General features: G+C 33.6%; 1 protein-coding gene across 3 annotated transcripts in view; it reads left to right on the plus strand.

Annotated features, from left to right (window-relative positions):
• NCAM2 (neural cell adhesion molecule 2) overlaps positions 1-26,317 on the plus strand; it is a 572,054-nt gene that overhangs the window by 95,044 nt on the left and 450,693 nt on the right. The gene's annotated exons all lie outside the window — the stretch shown is intronic.

A 26,317-nucleotide genomic window follows, 5' to 3' on the forward strand; every position in this document is an offset into this window, starting at 1 on the left:
TCTGTTCAAAATATATGCTATAGCATACATGGTCAGAGAAAGTTTATCTCTGACACCATTTCATTTGTGTAAAACAGAGAGAGTTGACTTTAGGGTACTTCAGAGATTAGAACTATCAAGAGAAATGAAATATTTTTCAGTGTAGCAAAATGTAACATCACAAATGATAATTAGACTTTTTGAAGTATTTTTTTACAAAAATGGTTTTAGGTTACTGAAATGTGAGTCCTGAATGAAATGAACAGTTAATTTAACCAGAACGTGTGTGGCGGGCCATACTGTTGTATTTGTGTTAAAACTGCAAAGATTATGGTTTAAGAGGTTTCAGTTTAAATGCAGGAATGTGTGTGTGTGTGATTTTCTTCCGATTCTTAATCTTTACAATTTTATTCAGTGTACTTATTATGTCTTGCTAGGATTTTTTCAAATTGAATTTTATCTTTTTTTTTTTTTTTACAAATGCAGAAATAACTCTATCCTTTTGATAACGATATTGATCATTTTGTAGACATATCTAACACTGTAACGTCTCTTCCCAGAAAGGTGACAAGAATGACATGAACATTTATATTATCTTTAAGATTATGTGTTTGTGTGTGTATGTGTGTGTTGTGTATTTTCCCCTAAGTCCTGTCATGGTAATCACTAGCGTTAGAAAGGAAATGTCAGTTTGTAAAATCAATCAAAGATAATCTCCACATTCTGCCTAGAATTTATGTTTTCTATTTTCCGTTTGCCCCTTTGGATTTCATCTACTGTCTTCTGTACTGTGCACTTGCTTCACGAAACTGACTTGTATTTTTGCCAGTTGAGATTGGCCAGTGGTGAGCTAAGTCGTGAGACCAAGGAGAAGAACAAGCTCTGAGTATTTTTCTCCTGGCTCCCTCTTTGAGGTTGTGTCCTCATTTACTGTCACTGCTCCTCTCGTCAGAGCACAGTCCACACAACTCTTTCTCCTCCTGGGTTCTGATAACCTGTTCTCCTAATGGTCCTTTGGACTAAGGAGTTGCAACAGCTTTTCTAGTGTTATCTCTGGTCTTGGACCTCTCCCTTATAGTTCTTCCGTAGCTTGCCGAAAACTTTGTAATTAGTCCTTTTGTAAATAAGGTGTTATCTTAATTTTGGTGTGCCATCTGTTTGTTGTTGGGACCACTGGGAGATATAGCACTCTGGGTCACAGACAGGAATGGGCATGCAAGGAGAGAGGAAATGGTGAGTTTATTGCATAAGGTACTAAGGTTGCATCTCATTTAGATCCTGGCCTTGCAGTTTAGACCAGTCTTCTCTTTGGCTCTGGTTTTGGCCCTTGGAAGGCTGAAATAATGAAGGTCTGCTTAACATAATCTCTGGCAGATCTGGTACTGTGTATGATCAGTTGTTGTGTGATCACATAGGGAATCGAAGTAAGAGTCATGTGTCAGGAATAAATCATGTCATTGACTTTATCCATACTATCTGAATATCACCATTCAAATACACATAAGTTCTGTAAATTCACCTTGAAATAAATAGTTTCTCGTGTTTTATATATTGGAGTTCTATAGAATGATGTGGAACTGTAATTGCATATGTCAAGTATATGATGCTATATTAAATAATGATAAAATGCTTTACATTTGTGTATTAAATTAATAGCTTTCAAGCAGTTAAATATAAACTGCATTAACAATCAATCCAAAGGTAAAAAAATGTGCTAAATCTAGATCACTTTAGGGTGAGCATTATGTCCTTTTTAAGCCAAGCATTTGTTAATAAAAATTTAAGTAATGCAAAGCCAGATATTAGGTTATGCCATAAATGTAATTCATATATTAATAGAATTGTTTAATATACTACTATTCTTAATATCAAATTAAACATCTTCAATAACTGTATTTAAACTATATATAATTGCATGTATGGCTGTAGGTTTTTAAGAAAAGGTGCTGGGTTGGAATTCATTACCTCTTGTGAGAATGAATTAAAAACATGATGCCAGTTTTGTTTCCTCAAATTTTCACATAAAGGGAAAGTTCGAACCACATATAACGCCCTTCAGGATCTATAATGTTGCATGCAGACAAATTTCATATAGACTTGCATTCCAGATTTTGTGCTTATGATTTCTTTCTTCAGGATCAAATATGGGGGGTTGTTGACTTTGACATTCAGGGTTTGGCAAACTTAATTGAGCCTTTCCAGTCTTAAGAAGAGACATTCTTGGATACTGCTTTTCAGGCTTCAGGGATCATAAGTTTACAATTTTTTTTTTTTTTTGAGACGGAGTCTTGCTCTGTTGCCCAGGCTGGAGTGCTGTGGTGCTATCTCGGCTCACTGCAAGCTCTGCCTCCCGGGTTCCCACCGTTTTCCTGCCTCAGCCTCTGAGTAGCTGGGACTACAGGCCCCACCACTACGCCCGGCTAATTTTTGTATTTTTTAGTAGAGACAGGGTTTCACTGTGTTAGCCAGGATGGTCTCGATCTCCTGACCTTGTGATCCGCCCATCTCGGCCTCCCAAAGTGCTGGGATTACAGACTTGAGCCACCGCGCCTGGCCAACAATTTTGGTATTTAGCTACATTATGTCAGTCATTTTCATTAGTTTTTGTTTGTTTGTTCTGTTTTCCTTTTTAGCAAAAACTGGCTGTGTTAAACCTTCCACTGAATACAAGGATTAGTTAGGAGAACTTATACTTTGTAAGAAAATAGATTCTTTATTTGAAAATACGATTAAAAAATTACCCCAAAATAAATATTTGGGAACAATTATTGTTAGTAAATGAAACTGCCTTTAAAAATTTTGGTTACTGAAAAATTTCATCCAAAAGAATTTTGCTATTCTCAAAGTTATGATGCAATTGAAAGTATAAGTGATTATTTTAGCACGAAACCTATTAGAGTTTTCTCTCCGTAATATGTCTATACCATCTGCTGGCTATTAGTGGCAATCAAACCCACCATAAAAAAAAAAAAAAAAAAAAAAAAAACACACACACACTTTTTTCCTGTTAGTTCCCTGAGCTCTCTCACTACACATATTTTTGTTTTTGTTTCTGTTTTGTTTCTTTTTTTTTTGAGACGGAGTCTCGCTCTCATCCAGGCTGGAGTGCAGTGGTGCAATCTCGGCTCACTGCAAGCTCGGCCTCCCAGGTTCCTGCCATTCTCCTGCCTCAGCCTCCCGAGTAGCTGGGACCACAGGTGCCCGCCACCACACCGGGCTAATTTTTTGTATTTTTAGTAGAGACGGGGGTTTCACCGTGTTAGCCAGGATGGTCTCAATCTCCTGACCTGGTGATCTGCCCACCTCGGCCTCCCAAAGTGGTGGGATTACAGGCATGAGCCACCACGCCCGGCCTCACTACAAATGTTGATGTGGCAAGGCTGAATCTGAACATCTATTTCAGATTGAAACTAAATGCCTATGCCAGAATGACTTTATCTGGGATTTGAGCCTGTGTGTGCCTGACATCTAAAGCAACTGCTCTCTGCTTTCTCCTCTGTTTTCTCTAAGTTTTTATGGTTCAGTAATCGTGCCACCTGCCCCTCCTTCCCATTGCATCCTGCACTGAGATCTATCACGACTCCTTACAAAGTGCATTTAAGCTGTCTGGCCATGGGTTTCTAAAAGTCAGCTACCGATGTATGAATGGTAAAAAACATGATAATATTATTTCTTCTGAGTTTATACGTATATGGCTTGTGTGCATGGAACAGCAATTCCTGGTTTAAAAATGGCCACTCCATTTACTTATTTTATCTGAGAGGCCATATCATAAAAGCAGGGAATACAAACTCGAAAGCCAACGAACACCAACACAGTCACCCAGCCACATCAACAACAAATAGGTAGGGATGCAAGGATGTGGGGTAGGGGATGGAAACCACAACTACCCTGCAATGACTTTCTACTCAAAGCATGGACCTAGGACCTGCGGCATCGGCAGCAACTGGAGGCTTGATGGAAATGCAGAATCTCAGTCCCTACCCCGGAATCACAGAATCAGAATCTGCCTTTCACAATCTTCCCAGTGATGTGTGTGTACATTCAAGGTTAAGAAGCACTGCTTTTATCTATTCTTGTCAGATATGCTGACTTTTTAAAATATTAAAGATATGCAGATTTTAAATAGGAAAGTTCTTAATTTTAAAACTTATTGTCTAATTCAGCTTTTTTTTTCTTTTTTTTTTTACATTTTCTGGGAACATTAAAACATATTGAAAATGTCAATAGGCCTAGGGGCCCATTAGTTTTAAAAATCTGCAGTGTCAAAGAGTGAATATGAATGTTATTTTCCAGGAATAGTGACATCTAAACAAAACTCTTGATGGTGAAAAAAACAAGCATTGCCATCAGTAGATATATCTTACTTCCTTTTCAAGAAATATCCCATGCCTATTTTAGCTATAATGCTGCCTGCCTTCACCACTCTGCCCCCAGTGTGTGTATCTATATAGCAGGTAGAGTGACTCATTTAAAACTTAAGTTGAAACTATTCGTTTCTCCAGTGGCTTCTCTCTTTCCACTCAGGAATAAAAGCCAGTACCTTCCAAGCTTTTTGAGAGCACCTCACTTAGTTTTTCTTTTGGAAATTTATGTCCAGCCACCCCTGCAAGCTTGCAATTTCTTCCACCCTTTAGACAAACTCTGCCTCAATATTCTCTCCTCAGATACGTGCAAGGCTTACTCCTTAACCTATCCCAATCGGTTTCTCAAATGTCATTTTAAGAATCTGGACTTCCCTGATAGAAACCATAAATCAATAGACCACAACCCCACCCCCAAATTCTCCTCACTAATGCTTTTCCCCAGAGCATTCACTACCATTGGATGTCTGTAAGTTATTTCACTGATTTATTTGTTTACTCGACGTCTTTTGCCACAAGAATGTTAGTTACTTGAAAGAAGAGGCCTTTGGTCTCTTGTTCATGTTGTTTCCCCAATCTGAGTTTGATGCCTGGCACATACATAATTGGTTCTCAATGCTGTGTGTTGCATGAATGAATGATATCCAAGCTTAAAAATTACATGACAATGCTCACTGAGGTTTTTAATTTGTTTGTTTTTGTTAGTGGTACATGGTTGAAGGTGATTTTATTATGTAACTATGTAGTTCTGGTGTAACTTATTATTACAGTCTTTTTTTATTCTATACATGAGATATACAATCTACTTCTGGGTTATTTATTTTTCTTCCATCTTGGAAATTTGTCATCCCTATTACTCACTTCCAAACGTCCCTGTAACGAATCTTTTTTTAAATTTATTTTTTAATTGACACACAGTAATCGTCGATGTTCATAAAGTACATAGTGATTTTTTAATACATACGTATTAGTCTGTTTTCACAATGCTGGTAAGACAAACCCAAGACTGGGCAATTCACAAAAACGGTTTAATTGGACATACAGTTCCACGTGGCTGGGGAGGCCTCAGAATCATGGCAGAAGGCAAGGTGGAGCAAGGCCTGTCTTACATGGATAAGGATTACATGGATCCTTACTGAGGATAGCATATATGATCCCAGGTTCTACTCAGTTATCAATCTAAGAAAGAGATTTGACACTGTACATTACTTTCTTTCTTTCTTTCTTTTTTTTTTTTTTGAGGCGGAGTTTCACTCTTGTTGCCCAGGCTGGAGTGCAATGGCAGGATCTCGGCTCACCGCAACCTCTGCCTCCCAGGTTCAAGCAATTCTCCTGCCTCAGCCTCCCTAGTAGCTGGGATTATAGGCATATGCCACCAGGCCCAGCTAATTTTGTATTTTTAGTAGAGACGGGATTTCTCCATGTTGGTCAGATTGGTCTCGAACTCCCGACCTCAGGTGATCCACCCGCCTCGGCCTCCCAAAGTACTGGGATTACAGGCGTGAGCCACTGCGCCCGGCCTACATTACTTTCAAGTATACTAGTTATCCTCATAATTACCTGAAACCAAAATAGAACACTCATATATCTTAAAATATAGAATGTAATTTATTCCTGTAATTAAGTTTCAATATTAGAAAATACTTTTTTTATAAAAATATTCTTCCTTTTACTTTTTTAAATAAAATGCTATGAAAATGTTCACAATGACATCTTAAAGGCTAATATTCATCTTTGTACTCTACATTAACTAGGGGCTCGGTTTCAGATACCTCTGTTTTTAGTACTTAAAACAGGACCTGACAAAGTTGGTGCTTAATAAATATTTGAAAATAAACAAATGAATGAATCAATGAGTGAATTTCTGTTAGAAATATTTGTGTATGGAATGGGTAGACCTTGTACTGAGTTCACCGTGGTACGTGAAGAAATTGCCTGTGATCACAAGGGTCTCTTTACTGAAATGAAATAGGTGAATGGTTAGAACTCTTGACTAAAGAGTTAACTTAAAATATACTCTCCACAGCATTGTTAAACAGTTTTATGTGGTAGATGCAAAACTTTAAAGGGAGGAAAGCTCTGAAATATCATTAATCTACTCTAGTGATTTATGAGTTTAAGTAGATTTCTTATAATAATTTCATTTGGGTGGAATATAAATTTAAATATTAAAAATAATTATAAATATTTATTTTATCTTTATATAATACAAATTCTATGGCTAGTTTAGATGAATTTACTGAATGAATAACATTATTAATTTTATCCGTCAGTTATAAATATAAATATTTGTTAGCATGAATAATTATTTTTATTTTAAACAATGGTGACTCATAGAAACTACCTGCTTTAATATTAGTAGAAGCCACACAAGTGAGTAACACTTTTCTGAATACTAATATTATGTCAACTGAATATCAAATTGTTGACAAAATGTTTCTAAGTAGAAAACAAAATTTGAGGAAAAAGGAGTGAAATATACTGGAAAATCTAGGACAAGAACTTGAGAGTCTTGATTCCTAGCTCAGACACATGTATAAATGTGATACATAATTACATACTGTAGACGTGTTTCAAAGACGTAGAACTGATACATAACTCAATTAGTATGTAATATAAAATAATGTATTTATATCTGTTTTATAGATATTTGTGAATGTCATTTGTTAAGCAAAATTTTGTTAATAATTATACAAAATATTAGAACAAAGCTAACAATGTAAGTTTTCAAATGTTCTACAGAATTTTTGCAACAATGAGTAGAATACCAGTAACCTGACATTGCCTGAGTCTTTCTAAATTTTTTCATGACCTTCATAACTTTGTCAAACCCAAAGAGATCAGTAAATATAGGGATCAGAGGAAGATCAGGAAGACAATTTGTTATGTCCCGGAAAATTAATAAGAATAATAAATTGGGTCAAGGTTTGAATAAGGTGATGCTTAAGACAGGCAAAGGACGTGAATGACAGGAAGGCAGACAGAGAGTCTGCCAGCTGTCTCCTGTGTGGAGACTCCTTTTGTCTCTTCACCCTTTTCTGCCTCCTGGAAATAGAATACCTCTTCTTTAGGGAACTGTCCCTTTATCTTGTGTCATTAGGGATCACAGTTACAGATGCTATTGGACATTGTCATTAATCCAAACGTGGGCATGTGGAGATCACTGCCATCCTCAAACCTCTTGTCTTCTAACATTTGTGTCTTGAACAGCGAGTCCATTCATCCATCTGCCAAATTGACATTGTGGCATTATCCTTGACATCTCCTACTCAAAAAAATTATTAACACATCAGGCAGATTTGACGTGTTAAGGGAAATTGTCTTTGGTTACCATTCACTTTTTTTCCATCTTTAAAACTTGCATCACAGTGTAAGCCACCATGCTGTAGTAACCTTGTAACTGTCTACATCCATTCTAGCATTGCAGGTGTGATTATACCAGATTTTTGCTGCTTAAAAAAATAGTGACTTGTCATTAGTCTTGGGGTGAAGTTATAAGCATCTTAATGTAACATTACTTCCCTTGATGTTCTTTGTCTGCAGTGCCTCATTTCTGCCTCCAAACCCAGCAGCATCTTTCTCTTTGTTACTGACATTGGAGTCTAGACTCCAAATTACTGCCCTTTTTTCTAGTCGTTTACTTTTTTCATCTGTGCTTCTTTTCCTAGAATGCTCACACTCTCCTTTTGTTTACATTTTATCGAAGTGTAATTTTCTCAAGGAAACATTTTCCTCAAGTAAATTTCTCTGAGTGGGTCAAATGCCTCTTTCCTATGAATTCTTTATATCTCTCATCAAATTGATAATTGCACGTTTATATTTGTTTTGTTTCCAGGGATATGTCCATGTCCATGAGAGGAGATCCAGTGTCTCATTTTGTCACAAATTGTATACTAAATCTTGATTATATGTTTGATACACTTGATGCTAGGGAATTGAAGTTGAAAACCAGGCTATACATGCTGAATATTGAAAAAAATCAGAACTTGAAAATTAAAATTTGTTGATGAATGAAGACAAAATTCAAATGTTTATTGTCAGTCTTATATACACAAATATCCATTTGAAATGAAAGAGAAATCAAATTGTTTGGAAGACATGCAAACAACATAGAAAATACATTGTCAACTGGATAATTCAAGAAGAAAATGTACCAGGAAAAAGAAGGAAATAGTTTGCCCTAAAATATCCTTCAGAAAAGGTGATATATGGACAGTTAATTTTTGAACATTTTTGGTTACCTAAAAGCTAAGCGGTGTACTCAGACATTGTTCATAATAATAGTTTATCTAGAAGATGAACTGTTTATCTAGTTTAAACTATGACTGATCTTCTAGATAAACTATTATTTAGAATTGCATGTGTAATTCAATAAATTGAAATTTTACTGTAGTAAAGCATTTGATGTGATTTTATGAATTTCAGTTATGTCAACATTTCTAAATGTGTTCTCAGAATAAATATATGTAGTGTTTTGTTTTGAACTGTAAAAATCATGTATATTTACAGGGAAAACTTTCCACGAAGATTTTAGATATGACATTATAGGAAGGCTTACATAATGATGTAAGTGGGTCATGTTTAAAGACTTAATTCTCAAAAGGTAGATTACCTATGAAGATTTCAGAAAATTTGAATTAAACATTTCTAATTGAAAAAATTCCATAGGGACATTAATCACAATCAGTGCATAATGAAGAATATTGGTACATACTAAAAGCATAACTGTTAACTTTTAAAAGAGTTTTAAGTTCCTCTGAACATTGATATTCACTAAACTGGAGTTAATTAATTAGCTTTCTCTATATAGATTAGTTAATAGTTGATTAGTCAAATATTATAAATATTCCCAGAAGTAGTGCTGCTGTTTTACAGTGTCTTCAAGAAATGTAAAGTCAAGTCAGGTTATGGCTTATGTTTTTAAATAGAAAATTATGTATTTCTATGTAGAAATACATAATTAGAAAAATTATGTATTTCTAAAATAGAGTTCAGCTTAATTGTTAAATAATATAAATCAGCAAATTGATGCCTTCAATCCATATGTACTCCAGTTTAATCTTCATTTGAGGACACATTTTCAGTGCAAATCACAGGTGACCTTAATCCAAACAAAAAATCCAAGGAAAAAATTTATACACAAAAATACCAGAGACTGTTGATAATAAAACCGAAGTGCTAGTGTAATTGATTATTGATTATGGTAAATGTATGTAATGTTGTAAAAGTGATTTAAAGTTACATCTTGATCTGCCATCTTTTTATCTAACTAGCTACCTATCTGTCTATCTAAAGACACAGATAATTTTACCTTAAAAAAAAAAAAAAGAAAAGCAGGGAAAAGATCTTGACGGATATACACAAAGTGCATGTCCCAAATGTAAGTATGGAGGAAAAATAAGTAAGTGAGGCTAAATAAGTTCTTTAAGGAAGAAAAGATGATAAGATACTTTAAATATATGCTTATTTCTATAAGGAATGAAGATATTGAATACCTCAGAAAAAATCACTAGAAGCAAGGGCATGTGAGTATAATAAAAACAGTAAATCAGAAAATACTTAAGTATTTGATTATCACCTATTTTAGAAAAATTGCATGTTAACTTTTACTTTCATATTTTTCACAACTATTAGCTTTCCTGAAGTATCTTTCAGTGAGCTGTGTTTTATTTATCACCCTGTATATTACGAGTCTAGTCCAGTACCTGATGCAGAGGAACTGTTGAGGGTTGGCTATTAAATATTACTATATGTATCATTTTAAGTGAATTGAGAATGAGAGATACGAGAGAAGAAACTATCGAGCCAAATATGTATTCAAAGTAATAAGAACAGAACATCTGTTTATGAGAAACAGGAAAGTCCTCAATTACCCAGTGAGACTATCCATGGAGAGCCTTTATTTATTTTGCCTTTGTCTTTCAGAAAACCTCTTAGCTATTACTGTTAATTTCAATTAATACTTTGGATAATGCCACACATTCTTGTCAGCAAGGGTAACCTTGCTAGGTTGTTCCAGTTTATTTTGGAAAAGATAAGTTGTTGACTTTAAATATTATATATTTTTTTTAATTTCCAAAGTGCTTCATTTGCATATGTGAATTTATTACATTTTCACTAGATGTTAAGGATCTCTGAAAGTGCATACAGACAGCTCTCACTTTGCACAGTAGTGGATTGTTAAAGTGGCAGTGCAAATTAAAACTGTGTAAACAAATCAGTTGAAAACTTAGGATTGTTCTATGACATTTAAAATTTGTATCAAAGCATTAAAACGTTTCTTGCTCTTACAAATGTGTAGAAAGATAAAACACTAATATGTATTTAATACTCTAAAACATTAGAAATATTGATAATTAAAATGTTTTTCTTCGTAAAATTATTATCAATAATAGTTGAAGTAGTGTTTCCCTTCTCCTAGTATCATTTATTATTAGTAGCACAAACGAGTCTTTTCTATGCCTTGTTCAATTGTTACATATCTTTCTAAGTTTGGATCAGCTTCCAACATTTTATTCTTTACTCTTTTAATGTCATGAAATATCTGCAAGTGTTTATTTAGTGTGTGTGTGTGTGTTGGTGTTACTTCATCTGGAATGTCTGTCTTCATTTGCAAGTGTTTATTTAATGTTCACTTTTTTTTCTTGGCGTTACTTCATCTGGATTTTCTATATCTTTATTTGTTACAACCAAATTTCTCATTTATGCCAATGTCAGCCTTGATCAATTTTCTCTGGCTTTCTATCTTAAAGCCTTTGTAATGGAGACAGTGTCAACATCCCTAAGCCCGTTATTTCTTCCATAACTCCATTTACCTTTGATTTCAATTTCACTTATAGCATTATCACTTTTAGTTTCTCCCTGGGATTTTTATTTTCCTTGGCCAATTCCTTCTTTCATTATGCATTTTTGATAAACATCACGTGGGTTTTTCTGTGGGAAACAAAGAGGTAAGGGAACCACAAGCTTTCCCTTCTGCACGTGAATTGAATACATGCTCAGCAGCCAATCAATAACAGACTATGAAGAAGTGAGGTGATTGGTCACTGGTCATGATATGCATCTGTTATTTACATAATAATCCATGTGCTGAAGAGTTAGCAGTGAAATTTGTGCTTTATGCCATTATAGTCAATATACTATAGTAACTGAAATTCGAAATGTGTTATGGAAAGCACGTATTGTTTCACTAAACAGTGGAAATGAGTTTCATGCATTTTAGAACTACAAAATTGAGGAGTTTTTAGATTATTGGTTATTAATATTGGTCATTTTATTATATGTGGACAAATGTAAAACTACTTATTTTTTAACAGAGATACATTTTTTATATGCTTACTATTTTAAATTAATATAGACTTTCTATATATATATATATATATATTTTTTTTTTTTTTTTGAGACGGAGTTTCGCTCTGTCGCCCAGGCTGGAGTGCAGTGGCCGGATCTCAGCTCACTGCAAGCTCTGCCTCCCGGGTTCATGCCATTCTCCTGCCTCAGCCTCCCAAATAGCTGGGACTACAGGCGCCCGCCACCTCGCCCGGCTAGTTTTTTGTATTTTTTTAGTAGAGACGGGGTTTCACCATGTTAGCCAGGATGGTCTCGATCTCCTGACCTCGTGATCCACCCGTCTCGGCCTCCCAAAGTGCTGGGATTACAGGCTTGAGCCACCGCGCCCGGCCGACTTTCTATATTTTATAACTGCATAAAAATTTCAATAGATGGTCCTATTTATGCTGCACAAAGTTGGATACATAATAGATATCTGCTGAGTGAGCAGAAAAAACAAGCTGGGTGTTTCAGATCCACCAAGGCTGTATTGTGCAAGAAAGTGTCTGCAGCTCTGTAGGTCCAGACGCACTGTTACAGCAGGACACTCATTGTTTACCAGACCTTCTGAGATTGCTTTATTCTAATCAAAAGAGCAAGAAAGCAAATGATAAGCCAAATAAAAATTTTGAATTGACAATCACAAATATAACCAAGAATTGAACAAAAGTTCTGTGGTTGGTTTATAGAACATGCTTTCCCAGATAGGAACCCCAGTTCTGTCTTCAGTTGATCATTTGAAGGGCTTGAACCAAGAGTAAAAATGTGAGTAAATGTTCCTATTTAATAGCCTTCTTGAGAGGAACTACGCTTAATACCTTAAAACCCATATTCTAAGGTAATACATCCCAGTGATAGCCATTAGGCATATATGAACTATCAAGCACTTGAAATTTGACTAGTTGCCATTGAGATGTAACTGCTGGATTTCGAAGACTACTATGAAAAAAAAAACTAATGTAAACACTTCAATAATTTTTTTCTTGAGCACATGCTGGAATTATATTACTCAGATATATTGGTCTAAATACATATATTATTGAAATTAATTTCATATATATATTTTTACTTTTAAAAATATTGCTACAGAAAACTTAAAATTGCATATATGGCTCACATTGTATTATCAGGCAGCATTGCTTTACAGCCATAATGCCTGTGTTCAAATCTTGACTTCACAATTTATTTGCTGTACAATGGACCTGATACTTAACCTCTCTGTTTCTATAAAGCAATAATTTATAGTAATAATAATGTATTATCAATAATATAGAAATTAATTTAAATCATTAATATTAACTATTAAGCACTTACATACGTTGACATTTAGTTGAGTACTGTCAGATATTATTTGAGTATGGATTAGTACAGGGAATACGCTAAACATAGTCTTTCTATTAAACTTCTTTTGCATATTTTGTTTTCTAATAACTAGCTTCATTTGCTTTCTAGACATATTGCTATATAATTGGCTCAGATTACGCCTTCTTTACATCAGCCAAATCAAGGCTTGTTTTCATAAGAATACACACAGGACTCTTTGTTGACAGTGTTGAAACACAGCCCACTTCCATCACCAGCATGCCTAGACTTCAACATGGACTAGTTTATGCGCAGTATTTTTTGTTTGCTTCTATACATGACTAATCTTATCCATTGTGTGTGTGTATATGTGTATAAGTGCATACAAGCATACGTTTTAATTGTTTCTTTCATTATTAGAGGGTGGCCTTTCTGTGACTAAAGAAAGGAAGCTTTTTCTTAGTCAACTAAGAAATGATTAAACTATTTTGTTATCTAGTATCAAAAATAGTGTAGACTTTACATTACATATAATATTAAATTACAATATGTAAATATTAAATATAATTTTATATGTAATAATTCAGATTTAATACAAGTATGTGATTCGAAGCTTTCTATTGCATTGCCAATAACAGGTGTTCTATAAATCATTACAGGTTTATCAACTGAAAGTTCTAAATTTTAGATATATTTTAAAAATAAATTTTAGTATAGGAAACAGTTTCTAAATATGGTTGTATTAACGAGACTTCTGTTAGTAGATTACATTCATTTATGCTTTGTGTTAGTACCTCTCTGTTAAATATCTTGATAAATCAATTCTTTTAGACATTTGTAATATTATTTTGCATTTATTTGACATAAGTGATGAGCTGTGTATCAATATTTCTTTTTGGGGCTTTATTTAATATGCATTCATTATCCTACAACTAGAAAATAATTATCATTCAAAATACCAATTTCTCTGTAGACTATAATGTTTCTATATAGTTATTATTCTGCAAGTCAGGGCTTATAATATAGTCAGAACAATATATCGTTTCATATGTAGTCATACTAATTTTTCTCTGTTGTCATTGAGAACATAGATTTTCACAGCTTTTATCTCATTATATATTTTTTACTGTTTAAAATATTTTCATCCTGATGTTACTGCTGTCTCTTCTAAAAACACTCTGCTATCCTAATTCATTTTAGTTCCCATTACATGGTATTTAATTTACCTATTAATACTGTGTGATGGATCCTCATCCAAAGCTTTTCTAAAGTCTAACTAGACTTTATGAATTGAATTTGAATTATTTTGGCAGTAATAACTTCAAAGCATTGTAATAGGTTTGTTAAGCATGACCTCCCCTGCCTGAATTCATGCTGGCTATAATTAATCAAGTTACACTTTACCAGGTGCGCATTTGCCATGCTCCTAAATATGTTTCCATGAGTGAAATTCTACAGTGGGTGTTAACCTTTGTCACTCCTGATTCATTTTCTGTTGTTCATTTTATAACACATTCTGTGGTTTAAGTATTCATTTAATGAACTAACAATATTTCATTTAGTAATAGGAGAATATAGTATTTATTCCAGTTGAAGTTACCACTTATTATAACTGAAATTCCCCAAAAGATTTGATCTTAACTATATCCTTAAACTCTAAATTATTATAATGAAAAAATAGGAGGCAAATAATTATTGCAAAATATAGTGTTTTTCAAGCATTTAAAAGCCCATTTTGTTTTTTTCAAATTTCTTTTCATTTTTCATCACTTAGTGGCAATGAAGGACATTTAAAGGACATTAAAAGACAAAGGAAATGGCAGTTTCTGAAGTAACATTTATCTAAATAATGAGATATCACAATCAATCACAGAAAGATCATACTTTGTCCTTAGATTTTACACTGGAGTCTACAGATAATGGAGAATTATTACTATTGTAGCAAATCTTAAGATGTACTTAATTTTACAAGTTAAGAAAATACATTTAAGTTATTTGTAATCTGCTAGAAAAAAGGCACTGTGACATATGAAATTAAGATTTTGTATTGTTATATATGATTATGATTTAACTTTGCGACAGAAACTACTAAGAGCACAGAAAATAATATCCCATTTTCTTGTGAAATTTAAATCAAATTCAAAATATTTTTTCTGTTGAAAACTGTATTATTTTCCAGGTGCAAATGATGGAATAAAAAATGTGTAGCCTTAGAAATAAAAAAGTAAAAATATATTTCTGAGGCCAACTTTATTCAAATTGGAATTCTTACTAGTAATTTATTTCATTTTCATAAAGATTTAATTAATTTGATTTTGTATAATTAATGAATAATGATATTTACAACATGAAATTTTTTCCCCATGACAATACTGGAATCTTCAGTGTTCTTTGATTTCCTAGCTATTTTCAGGAGGGAATGAGTATTTTATTAATCAAATACACAATATTAGGCATTACTCAATAGATATTTTAATAGATAAAATATTTTGTCTATTTGCCTCACACAAACATGCATTACACAGCCATTCAGATAGTAATAGTTATGTTGTAATTTATGCTAATATGTACTCATGTTTTTACATTTATCAGAATTGTGACACTTTCAAATCTAAATTTGTTAAAATGGCAAGGCAATGTTAAATCACTGTAGGTTTTCCTTATTATTATGGCAAAATACAATGAAAAGAATTTAGCTAGTCGAATATCTCTTTCAGATAGGCACATCTTAGAATTTAATTTTACAAAATTGAGGGTACACACATATAGAATTTAATGTTACAAAATTGAAGGTATACATATTATATACTTTTAAACTATTGTTAGTTAATTATTATTGGATGAGTACATTTATTTCATTTTGATATTTTGGTGCTTTGATGTTTCAGAAGTTAATCTTTGGAAACCTAATATTTATAAAGATGTGCATTGTTATTACTATGTAAATACAAATTTAAAGATACGTAATGTCAAAATTTTAATATCATTGTATCTCAACTGTAAAAGCCTATTAGATCTTTTTTCTGTATCTATCTTCATAATAGAATAGTTTTGTTATGTGATGCATTTTTGTGTGAATCTTTAGAGAATCAGTTTTATTATTCTTACTGAAACCTGATATGATATTAAACATATTCAAATACATTCCAGAAGGAGCACAATTAATTCTTGAATTTTTTTATAGTATGTCAGGTGTTGGACTAAACATGTCTATCATATTTAGTGTTCATATCCTCTCTGTTACGGAGGTATTATCCCCATTTTACAGACAAGTAAACTGAGGCTTAATATATTAAGCAGTGAAATTAGTTTGACTTAATTCTAAAGCTGAAGTATTTTCTAAGATGTGCATGGAAAGGTGAAAGCCTGTTCTTCATAACATTCTCTGAATGTTTATTAACTGTACTAGTATGCGATGTGAAGATGGACAAAAAAGGATGCATTTTTAAGTACACATCGTTATGGAAGCGATTTTTTTTTTATTTTTTAATTAGCTTTGTTCAGAGTCAAGGTGTCACACAGGCCACAATTTTTCAGCAGGCAATTGCCAAAGCCTGATAAAGGGAAAATTTCCTGCCTGAAATGGCCAGACACACGATGAGACTGGGATGAGTTTCAGTGAAAGCAATTATAAAAAGCTAAGAATCAAATGAGGAAACCAAGTCCAGGTAATATGACCATCAATGGATTCATTTATTCACTTGTGTCTCAGTGGACCTCCGTTAATGAGCTACTGCCTTTCAAAGTGTTAGACATTATCCACAGGTCCAAAATAGGTGAAAAAATAAAATGAAATAAAACTAATGAGTCAGTAAGTGAAAAAGAAAGGCAAAACAAAGGATCAATAATCAGTTTTAGAGCATAGCAAAGTAGATGCTGGATCATGCCTTAAATGGTACTTAAGTTCATACCTTTTGCCTTTATTGATCATCAGTATCAGGATCGCCTGGCTCAGGTGAGCTACGTTAAAGGTACAAAGACATGAGATGGGCTTTGTATTAGTTCATTCTCATGTCGCTATAAAGAACTACCTGAGACTAGGTAATTTATAAGGAAGAGAGGTTTAATTGGCTCACAGTTCTGCATGGCTGGAGAGACCTCAGGAAAATTACAATAATGATGGAAGGCCCCTCTTCACAGGGCGGCAAGAGAGAGTAGTTCTGAGCAAAGCATGGAGGGAAGCTCCTTAGAAAACTGTCAGATCTGGCGAAAACTCACTCACTATCATGAGAACAGTATGAGGGTAACAGCCCCCATAATTCAATTACCTCTCACTGGCTCCCTCCCATGACATGTGGGGATTGTGGGACCTACATTTCAAGATGAGATTTGGGTGGGGATGCAGCCAAACCTTTTATCAGGCTTTAATAAAATGGTGAAGGTTGTTGGCTTTAGCTGGTTTTCAAGTGTCAGCAGCAGTATTGTCAGTATTCCTGCTTTTCCCTTTTTCTCATGAGCCCAAAATTTATATTAGCTATCCCAGTTCACCTAACCCACCCTGCCTGTTATGTCATCTTTACTTCTACACTACGGACTGTACCTTACTCATGACACTTGGGTTTACTGCCATTTTTTACTTTTTTAACTTTTGCTTTCTCCTGATCAGCACAGATTAAGGAATTAAATCAGTGTTTGTTTATTATTGTGGTGTTTATTTCTAGCTTGTCTTTTTCCTTCCTTTCTAACCTTTCTACCTTTCCAGCTGACCATAGTTTTGCTTCAGGAAAAGGCCTACTTAGCCAAATACAGCAAAGAAAATGTCAAATTGTTAGTTTTCAAGTCTAAAATTTATTTTTCAAAATTCATGTCAGAAACCACAGTTCAAAAAATATTTGAGTTATGAAGACCATCCTTTTTAGGAAGGTAAAATTCACGCATTCGTTATTTGACCAAAAAAAAGAGAAGCCCCAAAGAAATCTATGCATGAGGTTAAAGAGATGATATCAAGAGGGACCAGTGATTTACAAATTGCATTTACTGAAGACAAGAGCCTGTTTAAGGAGCTATAGGCAGGTCAATGGAGGCCAACAAGAGTAGATGTCAGTGACCCCCCAAAAGCCAAGGCCAAGGTAAGGCATATCTTTGTGGATGCTGGTATTGAAAGACAAAGCCAGAAGTACAAGGTGGTTGCCCCAAGAAACATGATGCCATGTAGAAACAGGGAGAAATGAGCATAACATTGTAAATAGAATAGAATAGCTGAAAGTGACTGAGTTTACCTATGTTTCCCTATGTTACATTTCATGTTATGATGCAGAATGAAATCTTATAAAAGACAATTACTTCAGTAGTAGAAAGTAAATTTCTAACACTTGAGTCTAGTTCCACTGAATATGGCTTTTGGGTGTACTTGGCCTTTTATTGTGCTTAGACTGCCCTTTTCCCCCACTTTCTGTTTAGGTGTCTGGCTTATGACTTCTCCCAGTAAGTTCGCTCTTGTCCTCTTCCTTGCCCATGCAAGACCTGTACACATAGACACATAGCTGTTCTCTTGGGAGCACGCTTCATTCAGGAAGCTCTGTGCCATTTCATCTGTCTTAATGTTACAAATAGATGCACTTTGCTAGGATCCAGCCTCTAGTGGCTTAGATTCTAATGAATTTGATCTGTTACATTGACTTACTGACTCTGCCTAAATGTTCCCAATTGTATTCCCAAATGAAATCTAAATAATGTGGTATTTGAGGACACACTGTATATGTAGTGTATCATATTGTCTATTTTGTGAGGTATTACAAAGAGAAGAATAATATTTAATGTGTGGGAGGCTATTATATTTACTCCTTATGCAGTGTTTACACATGCATTACCTAATTTTCACCTTAGATTTATGCAAATAAATAGTAAATGGTATCTGCAGTTTTCCTTAAGATATTAATATGCAGAAGTAGCATACTCGTAAGTGTAAACATAATAGAAAACAAATATATGTTGATAGAACATGGAAAATATGTAAAAATATAGCAAACACATAATCATAGCTAAATGTAAGATAGAAACTGTATTACATTTCCTTTATGTTTTCTCTTCTGTGATTTCGATAACTTAAGATACTACTTTTTACTTTTGGAAGCATAACAGTGCACACTACCTCATTGACATGGACTCACGCATACTCCCGTAAGAATCAAGGTAGAGTCAACATAAGTAACTGATTTTTGACCCATGTATAAATTCCATCTTCAGTACCTACTAGCTATAACTTTAAAGCTTTCTTTTCTTTCGAATCTGTCATTCTGATTTAGTAAACATGGCACAGTGGTCGTACAGATAAAAGCAGCAAGTTTTCTGTGATTCACTAGCTAATATTGATATACAATGGATTTAAATGTAATCATTTTTCAAAAAGATCGCCATCGTGTGTTCTTTGCTGATATTTGAGGTAACCAGAAGAATAAAAGTGGAGGGAAACAATGCCTTTAGACCTATACACACAAAAATAAATAAAACAAGTAAAGTTTACATAAGTCATTTTGTCTCTCAATCATGCTTTCATCTCTTAATTTTATAAAAGACTGCTACTTGAAATCATAGCTTTGACAATTATAAATAGTATTTAACAAGCATTTCCAGCTCTCACTGTTTTCGGATATATGCTAACCTGTTTCTGTTGGGCCCAGCATGTGATAAGCTATGGCCAATGAAATGCAGGAGTAGCTTGTGCCACCTCTTGTCTGAAGCCCTTTGTGCAACACTGATATTGTGGAAGCACTAGTTAAGGCGAAGGTCTAGCTTCCTTAGTGTCTGAGTACCATGATGAGAGAGCCCCCTGCTGACCTTAACCAGAGATGAAGCAAGAGTGAAACACACACTTGTGTTAAAACACACTTCAGGATTGTAGGTTACTGCATCATAGCCTCAACAAACCTGACTGTGGCAATTATTATTTTGATTGTGAATAATTGCATATATTTGTATTATAGTTTACTTTGTAAAAAAATTTTACTAGAAACACTATTTTTACCTATATTTTTTAATTTAAAAGGTTCTGACAACTTGACAGTTTAATGTAGTTTAATCTTTTAACTCCTCACAATACAGGATTTCTCAGATTATATTTAATATATGGTATAGATTTTATGAAGGTTTTGGGCACATGCAGAATCCTTTAAGCATACAAGTATATTTGGGGGAGGTGAATTGATCATTCATATAATTTTTTGGCATTTAACTAACTAATAACTCATGGATATAAACCAAAACAATTGCAGTCAAAATCAATGAAGTTCAGAAACACTTTTCAGTAGTTAACTATGTGTAAAGCTCTGTGATAAGATTTGAGGGGGAGAAAAAGAAAGGAAAATACTCAAAATGAGTTGTTAATGTATGATTTTTAAAAAATTAATGGTGCTCAGTTATAAAATACCCAGTGGAAAATAGTATTAATGTATTCTTAAACAGTTTGAAAAAGCCTCTCTGTGAATCAGCCTCCTTTTGGTTTCAGAATTTATTTACTTATTTAGAAAGAAAGAAAACAGAAAGACGAGCACCATTCTCTGTGTGTTATTTTCCTGAAAGGTGTTGATTAAGGCAAAATGAAAAAGAAATACCCTTTTCTATAATTATGTAATATATCCTAATCTCTTATTATGCTTTATGATTTTATAATTCTGTATAAAATCTGTCATAGTTTTAAGTCCCATCACCTAATGCATGCATTCTTGTCTAGTCTTTTTATGAAAGGATTCATTCTTGTGAATCAACAAGGCATAGACCCAGACTAAGAGAGCTTTCATCGTTTTTAAGAAAGTGACGCTAGCTTACAGTCTCCTAGGAAACTCAAAAATTCAGCAGCTGTAGAAAGTCCAAGTTTTACAAAACAGCTATTATTGGGGGTGAAATCTCCCAAGGATGGATTCCCCGCCATCTCACCTTATTTTTAAACATGAAGTAAGAAATACTTTAATAGTGTTTATGGTTAGTCATTTGTTAGTGAGCAGAAAAAAAATAACAAAACCCAGATCTGGACACTTTTCATTTCTTGATCTGTGTGAAACTGCAATTAAACTCAGGAACTTAACAAAAGGCTGATTATTTGAAGGAAATGGTCATCAAACAAACACTGAAAAAATACAAATCCAGAAAGCATACACAGAATAATTTATTAGGCAGTATAATAGCAATTAATTAAGAGGAATGTATATATGTACTGGAGAAATATGTATTCTAAAATATAAAATGTAAAAATGAACAATACATGAAATAGCCACATTATCTCCATGAAATTAAGAGTTTGCGTTAAATGAGCTTCAACATTGCTATCAGGGGAAAAAATTCCATAATGCTTCTGTACTTCTATATGTGTGTTGCATGCTCAGTGTGTTGGTTATGCTGTCTTTTGGATGCTAAGAGCAGTACAATGGAATGTTGCTTTTAAAAATATGTCTGTGTGTTTTACACTATCATGCTGCTATGAAAGGTAGGCATGCACTTGCTGTCGTGAGGAAAATAGAGTTTTTGTAATTAGGTGAACCTTGCCTGAAGTGAGTCATTTTATTTTTGTGTGTTAATGACTTATTTATTATCAATACATCTTGATGAGAAACACGCAGAGTCAAAAAATGGAAAATGAAACATGTTGGTACCATTTATCTGACAACAAAAATGCCAAATGAGAAAATAATCATGGTTGTGGAATTTTCACTGATTGACTCAGGCTTGTCACTACAGAGTAGAAGAACAAAGAAGAGTGTCTTTGATATCCAGTGGCTGTAGGTCAAAAGTTGATTCTTTTTCAGTATTATTTATTTGCCTTTGGAGAAGTTAATTAACTTTTTTGAAACTCAGTTTCCACAAGTGAAAAGTACATATGTTATAATGATCTCAAAATAGTTTTAAAAAGTTTCCAAATTTATGACATGTTATCGTTTCAGTAAATGTTGTCCTCCCTTCTCCTCCGCCTCACTGTAGAGAGAGATGTAGGTTGTTTTCAAGTTATAATTGGAGATTTACATATATATATATATATTAGTACATTAGTGTATTGTATATAGATCTGCATGTCAAATGCAAAATACATAGGATGGAAAAACAAGAACAAAGAAATATTTGCCATACACGTTGCAAAAAGGTCTTCTAGTACCTATTTTTTCTCATAGAGATGCTAATATATCAGTAACTTCTAGTTCATACTTGTTATCTGCCAAGCATTTGTTTCATGCATCAGTGAACAATGTAGATATTCTTTGCTCTTGTGAAGCATCTATTTTAGTAAAGAAGAGAGAATGAGACAGTTAGTCAGTAAACAGAATTAGAAGGCTTAATTTTTTTTCAAAGAGGGTGCATTTAAGCTAATGCAAAGTTCCTAAGGCAAGAATGAGCTTGGAATATGCAAGAAATAAAAAGAAGGGCCTGTGGGTGGGGTGCAGTTAGCAAGGTGTGGTAACAAGCTACTAAGAGTCTAGTGATCTCTGCCTTGGGTAGTCTGTTCTTTCATTGTACCAGGATTGGTTTGCATGATCAATACAATCTGGCAACATTGATGGTATGTTACTTCTGAGATGGAGGTTATAAAAGAAATGATAGCTTCTCTCATAGTTACTGTTTTTTCTTTCTCTTTGATCACTTCCTCTGGGGGAAATCGTGTTGGGAGCAGCCCAGTGGGGAGGTTCACAAGGAGAAAAACTGAAGTCTCTGCCAACAACCCTGTGTGTGAGCTTAGAACAAATCCCCCAGCCCAAAACAAGTCTTCAGAGATTGCTACCCTAGCCAACTGCAAGTTCATTAAGCATCCTGAGACAGAAATGCTTCGCTAAATTTCTTTCAGATTTCTGACCCTCAGAAAAAAATGGAGCAATAAATGTTTATTGTTGTAAACACTAATTTTGGAGGTAGCATGTATACAGAAATAGATAATGAACACAAAACAGAGAGATTAGAAATGAAATGACATGATGTAAGACTTCATAGATGATAGTAAGATTTGAATGCTGTTTAAATTAATGGGTAGTAACGTGAAATTATGAAGTGTCTGTGTAACATTATTTGACTTTGTTTTAAATAAAAATGAATCGATTGTGGAGTACACAGTGTTTGAAGGGGCATAGAATGAATCAGGATGTCAAGCTAAAAGGAGTTGTCCAGGTATATATGAGACATTGTTTAGAGTAGAGCAGCCAAAATGTAAACAAGTGAGAGGTCTGCCATGCAATGGGAGACAGAACTGGCCATAAATACAGGTATCCTTCATATACATGATTGCTTACAATCAGTGAGAAAAATACAAGGCAAGTAAATAATGAATTTACTAATGGCAAAAAAATGTTTTAAAGATGCTCAATCTCATTACTATTGCCAAAAACATTAATAATAATGGCATATTTTTCATCCCGAGAAATTAAAAAGACTAATAGAACTCTTCATTGGCAAGACTGGAAAATTATTCACTTTCCTTTATTGTAGATAAGACACTAAATTGATATAGAGTCTCTAAAGCCAGTATGCAAAGTCCATACACTTTCTTCTAGGGAATCCATTTCGAGGAATTTTCCCCAAGGAAATGTTTGCAATATTAATGAACACTCATTGTTAATTGTAAGACCGTTTATAATAGCGGATACTTGGAAGCACCTAATAGACTCATAGTGTTATATATCATTAATCTTGCTTATGGCATAATATATAAAATACAAGTTCCAAGATGGTATGTTTACCATTAATCTATGTATGTAAGTGTAAAACTGTGTATGTCCACGTTATATTTCATGGTGTGTATGTGTATGTGTGTATGTAGAAAGGCAGTATTTACCAAGAAAAGGACAGTAGCTGGAAGCTGGGAATTTGAGACCAGCCTGAGCAACAAAGCAAGACGCAGTCTCTACAAAAAATTAAAAAACTTAGTTTTGTGTGGTAGCATGCTTCTGTAATCTCAGCTACTCAGGAGGCTGAACTGGGAAGATCACCTGAGCCCAGGTGTTCCAGGCTGCAGTGAGCTGTGTTTGCTCCTCTGCACTCCAGCCTGTGCAACAGAATGAGAGACGTGTCTCAAAAGCAAAAAAAAAGAAAAAAAAAAAGAAACAGCCAAATATGATTATTTCTGGGCAATATATTTAAATATGATGTTTCGTTTCTTTCTTGTTTACACTTGTCTTTATTTAGAGATTCTTTGTGCCAACATTATTTTTAAATCTAAAAATAATAGAAAACTGTTGACAAAATTTAAAACATAAAAAAACTAAAACATTACCTATATTATGACTTTCTATTATAAGAAATATTACAAAGCTAATTTCATTACATTTGTCATTTTCTCCAAATATTTTCTTTATAGTAATAATTTTAGATCCTCTGTAGTCTTTATGCTTACATCTTTAGGTCCGTAGAAAACATTATTTTTATCTATTGGTATTAATTAGAACAGAAGAAAAAATCATTAGAATGATGAGAAAAAATAAAACTAGACTGATCGTTAATAAGAATAAACATCAGGATGTATAGGAAAAAAAAAGAATACAGTTAACCACCATGGATTTAGTAGAGTTACCAATTTCTCTGGTTTTCAAATAAACCACAGGCTAGTCACAGAATTTTTAAAAATTGTTGACATGATACTTCTGTTCTGAGTCAATCTTTGAAAAACAATTTACTTGTGTAAAAACTATTTCTCAAAAATTATTCTCCCATTGAATTTTAGTTTATTCAAAGTATGAGGTAGTTGTGATAAGAAAAATCTTATCCATTAAAATACTGCTTTGTATTTGCCTTTTTAGAGAGAGACTAAAGATCAAATCTAAAATCAGTAAGAAATTTCTGCTTTACATATTTATTTGATACCAATCCATCTTATTTAGGGTGTGTTGGAGGTCTTAAAACATCTGGTAATAACAGCCATAATAATAGTGTGTTACTTATGTATTTATTAATCCTGTTTACATTTCACATGTATTATTTTATTTTATCATTATCACAACATGGAGTAGCTTTGATTAATGGCTTTCACTGGCAAGATAAGTCAACTGAAGCTCAGAAAGATTACGTGACCTGTCCAGCACTATAAATATAGTAAATGGTAGTACAAAAAAGTAATATCAGAGCCCACAATGAAATCATGTCTTCAAAAACTATATCTGATTTCTTTCATGCAAGGTTAATAGACTTATTCACACAGCTTCCAAAATGTTTCCTTTGGTTTCACTTTGAATAGGGACAGGTCAATTTTTTTCTGAAAAGTGTCATTCCACCCCCATTTCCCAGCCTACATTTTTCCCTCTGCATATTAACTATCTTAGTTGCCAAATTTCCTATTTAATTTTTGATTTAAATATATTTGTGGTCTTAATTATATTAAAAATAACTTCGAAAAACTTTTAACATATTTTATTTACTGTATGTTAGCATTAAGGCAAGACTCTACTCCTAACGGGGCTTTCTATGGTAACTCCGGACAAAGTATTTTATAGAAAATGTTGAACAGTAAGAAAGAGCAACTGGTAATCGAATGCATTTGTTATTGACTTGATTCTTATCTGTTTGACACTACCTAGTGAGTATGAGCTGACTTTGCTTCAACCACGGTGTCATTGCCAATATTTAATATATATCTAGTGGAAGAAGAATTATATATTTTTCTTGTCTAATCCTGGAACCTTCAGAAGCTTATTTATAAAATACCAGTTGGATATTATCTAGTGTTCTTCTATAATTTATTAATATGTATTTGAATGTTCTTGGTGTACATTGTAGGGATTAGAGCACCAAAATTTCACACGATAAGCAGATATATATTTCCTCTAAAGTAAAAGCAGCTACAATATATCACTAAACATGTAGTTTAATTCTTTAAATCCTGTACTTTAATTTTGTTTATAGTTTTTGTGTGTATTATGTCACCAAAGTCTTTATATCTGAAAAACCAAATTGTTCAACCCAACCATAACCAAATATTTGAAAAATGTAATTTGACTCATAAAGACTTTTTTTTTTTTTAATAAACACTTATTAAAATGTACTGTGTGCCAGGCTTTAAGAGAATTCTGCAGAGTGAGGCCAGATTTTCAAACAACTGGATTTCATTCACGGTTTAATTTCTCTTGTAAAAGTTGAAAAATAGCAATCTAGAATACATTTGGCCATTGACGGCACTTTCAATTTTGAAGCTGTACTGAAGCTGTCACACTACCATCCAAATTGCTGTCAGAAATGAGTATGCTAATTGAAAAGCTCTGGCTATGGAATTAAGTGTTGCAATTTTATCAAGCATAGATAAGAATACTATATAAAACATGGATTTTAAGGTGAATTGAATTTATCAAATTGTAAGGGCAGGCTGTAATTTGAAAATCCTGCATTAGATGGATTTTTCAATTTCTAATTTGTTGTGAATAATAATGTTCAGCAGAAGAGAA

Source organism: Trachypithecus francoisi, unplaced genomic scaffold (assembly GCF_009764315.1).
Source record: "Trachypithecus francoisi isolate TF-2019V2 unplaced genomic scaffold, Tfra_2.0 Lachesis_group14, whole genome shotgun sequence".
NCBI classification, from domain to species: Eukaryota; Metazoa; Chordata; class Mammalia; order Primates; family Cercopithecidae; genus Trachypithecus; species Trachypithecus francoisi.